Source organism: Camelus dromedarius, chromosome 31, assembly GCF_036321535.1.
Source record: "Camelus dromedarius isolate mCamDro1 chromosome 31, mCamDro1.pat, whole genome shotgun sequence".
Taxonomy (NCBI): Eukaryota; Metazoa; Chordata; class Mammalia; order Artiodactyla; family Camelidae; genus Camelus; species Camelus dromedarius.
The window spans coordinates 8,892,991-8,899,412 of NC_087466.1; the positions used below are offsets into that span (position 1 = coordinate 8,892,991).

Genomic DNA, 6,422 nt, shown 5'->3' on the forward strand with positions numbered 1-6,422 from the left:
AGTAACCACTATCAGATTTAGAAATCTCCCTTTCATTCCTAATGTTCTGGCATTTTATACTCAGAGTTTGTGGAATTTTATTAAATGTCTTTTTCCTGCATTGAATAAGATGATCGCGTGATTTTGTTTCGTGACTCTGCTAATGTGACCAATTACATCAATAATTTTCTTTGCTGCTAGATTTTTCTTGTATTCTTAGCCATAATGCATTTTTAAATAAAATGCTATATTCAGTGTGAAAATATTTTAACCTTTTTACTTATAGATAATTTGTAGATTCACATGCAAGTGCAAGAAATACTAGATAGTGATCTCATGTACCCTTTATTCAATTTTCCAGTTGTCATGAATTTAATCCATCCTTCCCTTTATACTTTTCAGCCATTCGCTCAGTCACTATAAACATGTTTACATAATGGTTTACTTAAAGTTTTCCTGATTTTTAGCCTATAATAAGGGATGTCTCCTTTTAAATAATATATATCATATAAAGCAAAACTCAATCAGGAAAGCAGTAACTTTCCTGAAAACAGAACTAAAATGTGAAGCATTACAATCTTTGACTTCCAAACATACCTTTCAGTCTCATTAAACCTTTACTCTCATAAATAAATAAGGTTACATTTATATTTTCATGTACTGTTGCATAAATGCAACATTGTATTGTACGTATTCATATAAGAATTTGTCTTTGAATTTTCCCCTTAAATCAGTGAGAAAACCTCAGTTATTTAAGCATATTCAGGCATAACTTTAACATAAATGAAACATACAATTTAAGTATATTAGGTTCAGATACAACGTTAATTTTTTCATTTGTTCATTACTGAAACTGACCTAGCAACAATGCGAAGTATAACCCTTGCAGAATATTAGCCTTTTAGCCCCCAAGGCCAAATGCATAATAAATATGAAACATGCTGCAAAGGGTAGAGGTAATTGAATTACAAAAGTACAGAAAACGAAGAGAAGATTTTGATTGGAATAAGAGCAGCAGGTCATCACAGAGGAGGACGAATATAAATAAAGCCTTAAAATATTGATACACTTTTCACATTAAGGGCACATTTCAGATGCTGCCAGGAGTAGCACGTGTCAATGGCTTTTGTAGTACGTTTAGAGGAGGGAGGAAGACGGGAGAGATTCAGGGCTCCATCGTGTAGCCTCTCAAAGGTGATACATTTTAAAGACAGCTTGCTTCTTTAGGTAAAATACACGCAAATTTTAGAAAGCACCCATTATAATTTTTTTGTTTTATTGTGTTTTGTTTTTAAATATTGGCCTTTCCACCTGTAACATATTATGCTTCCCACCATCTGTGCATAAACAGTTCGTGTCCTTAACAAAGTCCACGATGTTCAGCAAAGCTTGGCTCCCAAGCACCCTTACCAGTTAATCCTCCACGTTACTCCCCAGCCAGTTGGCTCTGTTTTATTTTCAGTGAAGTGCTGTTCACTCAAAAGGGCAGGTTAATGATGAGATCAGCTGGGTTTACCTTGAAAGTCTGATTTTCAAGAGGATGTGTGAGTCAAACAGTGGGAGGCGGAGGTCTGTGATATCTCTGGCTAAATGACTGAAATGATTTGAAGAGGAGGCGTGACTCAGATTTCAGGTCTCATTGTTGAATGAAAACGAAACCTGTTATTTCGAATCGTTAATTTTTCCCCTGGGCCAAAACAGGGATTAAACGTGAATGAAACAGCGCCCACCTGCAGCAGGCAGTCCCTCTGGCTGTCCGACCGAGAGGCGCCGCGGAGCCCGCATACAGGGGCTGCCGCCGGGTGGCGCGGTGACCGCTGCGGCAGGCTCAGAAGCCAGCTGGGCCCCGGCCTCAGTCAGTCCCGCCGGAGCCGCTCTCCGGATCTCCCCATCTTCTCTGGCGGATCTGAGATCACTGAAGCGACCTCGTGCCCCCTCGCCCCTTCCCTGTCCCTCCCCTGTCCCCGTCCTTGAATGACCTGGCACGGGAGCCCCCAGGACAGGTCCCTTTGGAGATGATATGTTCCATTGGCAAGCTATGTCATTGGGGCCAAATGACCGTCCTGATCAGGGTGGAGTATTTTTCTTGACAATTCTTTTCCTAACAGGTTACCCTTCAAACTACCTAAGGGTGCATTTACAAGAATTTATCATCCAAATATTAACAGTAATGGCAACATTTGTCCTGATATTCTACAGTCACAGAGGTCTCCAGCACTATTTCAAAAGTACTCTTGTCCATCTGTTCTCTGCTGTGTGACCCCAATCCAGATGATCCTTTAGTGCCTGAGACTGCCCAGAGGACCTACAAAACATGGAGAAAAACACAACAGAATAGCTCGGGAATGGACTCAGAAGTATGTGATGTAATTAAAGAAATGATTGGATAACCTCTACAAATAAAGATAGGGGAACTCTGAAAGAGAAAGTCCTTTTGATTTCCATCTGACTGCTTTCTATGTGCCCACACCTCATCTTCCCCCGTGCACATGTTTACCTGATACAGCAGTGCTGCGTGTTGCACATACTTGGAACGACAAACTAGAACTCCTGTACTTCTGTACCAACATTGCCTCCTAGCGGAGAAGTGTGTGTGTGACAAGCCAGGTCTCCAGGCATAACCTCGGTGCGAGAATAAAAGCTTTCCTTATTGACTTCAATTTGGATAACAGCAAGGTGAGGGGTGGTGGGTATGGTGCGTGCTTGAAAGGAGAAGAAAAGCTCCACTGACCTTAGGAGGTGGTTTTTTAAGTGGAATCCTGTTAAACTCAAAACAGTTACGAAAAGCAAGGCGAAGAACACAAAGCTGTTTTTGTATTCATTTCATGCTAAGGACCTACATCTTAGGTGAAAGTTACGACCAACCAGATTAAACTCTACCCACATCCTTTACTTTAAGGTCTAAGTTTAACTGGTCAACATTTAAATAGATTGGAGCTATGAGTATATGAAGTGTGATGGGCTTTGATCCCAATTCTTTTACATCTCCCCACCCTTCATCCTTCAGCCCCTCTTTCTGTCTTCCATATTCTTTGGTTTGTATGTGGTTTCTCAGTTAATACATAGCTAATAGCTCATTTTTCTTATGTTTTTAACTGCTTAGGTCTATCTGGATGTAAGGGTGAAAATTCATTTGATGGAAATGCTTGTGTATATTTAAAGACCCATTTGCTCCTCTGGAGCTTTTACGTTCAAGAATGATTAATCTGTGTAATAAACTGATTACTACAGTCATTGCATATATAAAAAAAAGTAAATGAAACATGTTGAAGAGACAAATCCAGATCTATTTAAAGTAGAAAGTAAATGTATATTCAAATTTTAAAAGTCATTATGAAGTTCCCTCGGGTACTAGTTTTTATTAGAAAATATCCTTATAAAGTCATCATCTCATTAACAACTCCTGAAATATTTCTATTTTCTTGCCTTTGGGAAATGTAATAAATACATCCCTAAGGGCTTGTAGGCTGATCCAAAGTTTTAGATGTTTCATAGTCTCTGATCCTAACTGGATATTATTACTTTTATGTCTAATATAATGAGTTTGGACATGATTTAATTATTTCTGGGATTTTTCCAACCTCAAACATTCTCTAAGTCACATTTTCACAGCTCTAAAAAGAGTGTGCATGAAGAAAATGCCCAAATATTAATCTCCAGACATATTTTCTCTAAACCTTCGTATCTCATGTCCAACTTGATATGTTTCCTGGAATTCTCATCAGCATTTCAATTCAACATGTCCCAAATCAAACACCTATATTCCTTACCACCCCTCTCCCCTCCCCTTATTCTGTCTATTCTTCTCCTTGATCAAGGCAAAAAAAACTTGCATTTATCCTTGACTTCTCTCTTCTCTTGCATCTAAACTGAATCCCTCAGAAAATCCTGTTGCCCCTACCAACAAAATAGAATTAAAATCTGCTGCTCACTACTTCCATCACTACCATCTCAGTGTCATTTCATCATCTTTAGCATCTTTAGCTGGTTTACTGGACATGGTCTCCAAATTAATCACTCCACCTTTGCCTTTTCCTCCAATAGGAGCAAGAGTGATTCTGTTTAAATGTGAATCAGATCCTGTCACTCTGCTAAAACCTTCCACTTAGTGGCTGCCTAGATCATCGTAATAGGAGCCCTTAAAATGCCTGATGAGGACCTGCATGGTCTGGTCTCCTTCCATCTCCGACCTCATCTCCCGTCTCACTATTCCCTCTCTTACTCTTTCGCAGTCTTACTGCCACCTTGCTGGACTGTGCAATTAGACACTTCCTGACCACATTATTTAATAATAAACCCTATGTCCCCACTCAAGCACCCTCCATCCTCTTTTTTGCTTTTTTTTTCCCTCACAGTCACCAATTAACTTGCTATATATTGTAGTAGTAGTAGTAATAATAATAATAATAATAATAATAATAATAAATGTGTATGTACTTGTTATGTTCTTCTAGCAGAATGAAAACCCATGGAAGGGGCCATTTTGATCTGCTTTTTTAATTATTCTAGCTCCAGTACCTAGAAGAGCCCCTGGCACATAATAATGTCCTGTTTACCATACCAGTAATTAACTTTGGGGAAAAAACTATTTATGAAATTACTCTTTCAATACTGTTCTATGAAAAGCTTAATATCTACTCTGAAAATACCACAATATTCCTTTCATGTTCCCTTTATAAAACTGAGTAATGTTTAACATATCTGCTTAGTTTCATAAAGCTGAAGATTTTAATTAAGTGGATTTGAAGCTTGCTGTTATTGTTGGATATTTTCCTGTTTTCCAGAAGGAATCTGGTGAGGGATTTTTCTTTATTATAGTCCATATTTTTAAAAATACAATAAAAACAATTTACCAGAGACATTGGCTTGATACTGTTAAATGTAAATCTTGTGAGAGCTTTACATTTGAACTTTGAAAATTTAGACAAGTTTATAAAATGATGAAGTTAATTTAATTTCATACTTGTTTCTTCATGCATTTAATTGGAGTTTTTTAAAGTTAGGCATTATTACTAAAATTACTAGTTCAACTTTTCAAAGCTAACTCTGACTTCATACTTCATTTCCTTTATAACTTTAATGGCCATTTGAATGCGATCTTAACTCTACATTACCTAATAACATTTATTTCTCAGTTAGCACGATCAGGAACACAATCAGATCAAAATTTCCTTCAACATATAAAGATACTTCCACCAATAATACATTATTTTCATATTTAATGAACAAATATATAAGATAAATACAATATTTTCAAAATACATGACAACAAAATATACTCAGAAGAGAAGCCACTATTATAATAATATATTCTTAATTTTGTCCCAATTATTATATGCATCTTAGGTGACTTCCTAGGATACAGCAGTATCACCCAAGGAGGAAACTTGAATAGAAGAAAAGTGCATTTAGCACGAGGTCCGGAGGAATGCCAGCAATGAAAGTGAACACGAAGAGGCACTGAGACACTGATCTGAAGGCACTGATGGGAGCAATAGAAGACGTTAGGAAGCCAAGATGAAGGAGCGTTCAAAAACTAGGCTATGGGGAGTGACTTCAGAGAGCTGGCAGAGTGGGAAGTCCCAACTCTTGTCCCCCAACAGCAACACTGATTTAGAAACCACACACGGGGGAAAATAGCTTTATGAGACCTCCACATCCAAGTCAGTAAGTTGTAGCGTGGCGATGAGCACAGAGCTAATGGCAGCCAAGTGAAACAGGCAAGAACGCAACTTCACTTCACCCCCAGAAGTCCCTCCCCCAAGCAGGCACAGTTCAGCACCAAGAGGGCGCAGCTTGACCCATGGTTTCTCCCTCGGGAGAAAGAGAGTGGAGCCTGCACCCAGCACCCTTGGCCTTTCAGCCCACTAGCCGCAGGGAAAGTGGTGGCAGCTTACTACGGCCAGTGCAGCTGCACACAAACGGAAGAAGGCGCACAGCCCAGGATGGAGAGAGAGAAGGGGGGATGTGCACATCCATGAAAAAGCCTGAGACTCTCTAGCTGGCTGCCTGGTGAGGCCCTTTCCCTGTGAAAGCCAGTCTGTAAAGGCTGGGGGAGGCGTCTGTTTGTACAAGTATGCAGACACAAATGGAAAACTGTGAGAAACATGGAGAAGAAACATGACCCAACCAGAAAACAAACCTCTACAGACCAAGACTAAAGAAATGGAGATTTATGAATTTCCCAAAAAAGAGTTGAAAATAATCATCTTCAAGAAGCTACATCTTAAAGATGCTTTTATGAGTTACAAAATAACACATATACACAACTAAACAAAATCAGGGAAATGATATATTAAAAATGCGAATATCAAGAAAGAGAAAGAAGGCATTAAAAAAGAAAAAAGAAGGAAGAAAAAAATAAAGAGAATGAGAGAAAGAACAGAAGTAAATACATTTTGGAGCTGGAGAATACAACTAAAAATTCAAAAGAGAGCTTCAGA

The 6,422-nt window shown here is 38.6% G+C and overlaps 1 pseudogene; it reads left to right on the forward strand.

Annotated features, from left to right (window-relative positions):
- The first annotated feature begins 1,999 nt into the window (after positions 1–1,999).
- LOC135319770 (ubiquitin-conjugating enzyme E2 D2-like) lies at positions 2,000–2,597 on the forward strand (annotated as a pseudogene).
- Positions 2,598–6,422: the final 3,825 nt, after the last annotated feature.